The sequence below is a fragment of the Phalaenopsis equestris genome, unplaced genomic scaffold (assembly GCF_001263595.1).
Source record: "Phalaenopsis equestris unplaced genomic scaffold, ASM126359v1 Scaffold206786, whole genome shotgun sequence".
NCBI lineage: Eukaryota > Viridiplantae > Streptophyta > Magnoliopsida > Asparagales > Orchidaceae > Phalaenopsis > Phalaenopsis equestris.
In genome coordinates this window covers 237,125-239,562 of record NW_018226164.1, presented here as the reverse complement: position 1 = coordinate 239,562, position 2,438 = coordinate 237,125, and positions in this window count along the sequence as shown.

Below are 2,438 nucleotides of genomic sequence, written 5' to 3'. Positions count from 1 at the left end.
AGAGATAATAAAAGTTAGAGAGAAATAAGATAGAACAAGCGAGGAATTAAAAAAAGTGAGAGTATGAGACAGGAAAAGAGAGAGCATGTGGGAGAATGAAGAAAATGAAATAAGAGATTAAGAAAATGAAGAGGAGAGGAGTGTGTGGGAGAGATGGAGAGGTGGAGAGAGAGTAGATAAAAAGCATGGGAAAGATGGTGGAGAGATAGAGAGTGAGTGTAGGTGAGCTTGTGAGGATGAAAGAAAGCTAGAATTTGAGACAAAGTTGTGAGAGAGAATGAGAAAGGGTCAATGAGGAAGCAAGGAGAAAAAATGGAAGAGAAACTGAGAGATGAAGCTAGAGAAAGAGAATGAATGATGAAGGGAGGGAGGGAGAATCAAGCTGGGAGAGTAAAAGGGAAAGTGCTAAAGAGAAGTGAGGTGATAGCATGAGGGAGAAGATAAGAAAGAAATAGAGCAAGTGTCAAGGAGGGAGGGAGTGATGAAATAAAGAAGAGAGAGAGAGGGAGAGAAGGAAAGAGGAGAGTGAGAGAGAGAAAGCAAGAGTGAGAAGAGAGGGAGAGGAGATGGAGAGAAATACAATAGAAGAGAAGAGAGAGGTGTAGGATGAGAAAGAAGAAGCTGGAGAGTGGAATACAAGAAGATAATATAAAGAGCTAGAAAAAGAGAGAGAGGGAGTGAGCAAATAGAGCATTCTCTCTTTCTCCATGAAGAGTGAGAGAGACAAACGGAGAGTAACAGACATAGGGAGTAAGAGGAAGGGAGAGAATGGTAAAAGATAGAGGTAGAGTTTGTGAGAAAGGTGAGCACCATAGATGGATAGTGATAGAGAATAAACGGGAGTAAAAGCAAGAATGGAGGGTGTGAGATACATAGATCTAGTAAGGGGACTAGTAAGATATAGAGAGAGAGAGCGGGAGAATGATAGAGAGCGAGATAAGATAGAAGGAGTGAAAGGGAGGGAGTGGGAGATGGAGTGAGAGAGAGATAATGAGGGATAGTGGGAGTAAAAAATGAGAGAGGGGCGGAGAAGGGCGATAGCAAAAGAGAGTCTCTCTCTCATTCCTTCACCCTCTCTCACCTTCACTATAGTTTTATCCTATGCTCTCTGTCTCTCACTATATTTCTCTATCTCCCTTTCTCTATTTCTTTGTGTCTCTCATTCTCTCCCTCACCCATAGAGGGAGAGAGAAATAGAAAGAGTTTGATGGAGAGAAGACGAAGAAGTAAAGAGAGGTTAGGAGAAAGAAGGAGAGAGTGATATCAGGAGTGAAAAGAGAGAGAAAAAGGGAGCAAGAGAGTGAGAAGGAAAATGATAATGAAGGAGATGAATGGAAAGAGTTAGCTAAGGAATGAGAGAGGAGGGATGTAAATTGTGAGAGAGGAAGGAGAGTGCAAAAGTTTGACGTTGAGACATGAGGGTGAGTGACAAAGAGTGAGAAGAGGGTAAAAGAGAGAGAGATAGAGCTTAAGAGATAGAGAGGGGAGGTGAGAGAGGGAGATAGAATAAACAGAGCATGAAAGAGAGAGTAAGAGAGAGAGAAAGTGAGAGAGAGGGAGAGATCAGAGAGCAAGAGAAAGAGAGCAAGAAAGTGAGCGAGAGAGGGAGAGAGAGAAGAGAATGATAAACGAAGTAAGGGAGAACATAAGAGATAAAAATAACATGAGAGAACTTAAGGGATAGCTAATACAAGAGAGATGGAGAGGTAGAGAGAGATAAAGGGAAGGTTGGAGAGTGAGAGAAACTAAGAGATATAGAGAGGGAGTGATAGATATAAAGATAGTGAGTTTGAGGTAGAGAGGAAAAGAAAAAGAGACAAAAGTGTGGGCATGAGAGGGAATGAGGGAGGGAGGGAGAGAGAGAGGTAGTGAGAGAGGATGAGCGAAATGGAAAGGTAAAGAGAGTGTGCATGATAGATACATAAGAAGAAAGAGTGAGAGAGGAAGGGAGAGTGCAAGAGAGGAAAGGGAGAGCTAGAGGGAGAGGTAGAGAGAGGGAGCATATGGGGAGTGAGAGAAGTGAGGGAGATAAAGAGTTAGAGAGAGGGTGAAATGGGGAGGGAGATGAGGGTGAGAGAGAGAGGGAAAGCCTCCTTACCTTTGTTGCCCAACCTTTTTCACTCTTCTCTCTCTTTCTCTCCCTCCCTTGCTCATTCATTTTTTTAACAAACACTCCGTCTTTTCTCTCACTCCCTTTCTCTATTTATATATCTATATATTCCTCATTCTAGCGATCTACCTCTCATTCACTCTTGCTCTCTTAGAGTAGAAAATGTAAGAGAGTAATAGAGAATATGAGCATCAGAGAGAGTAGGGGAGCTAGGGAGAAAGAAATAGAGGCCATGGAAGTATTAGAGAAGATAAAAAGAGTATAAGAGAGAGACATGGAGAGTGTGATATCTCCCTTCTCTTCTCTATCTTTCCCTTTCTCTCACTCT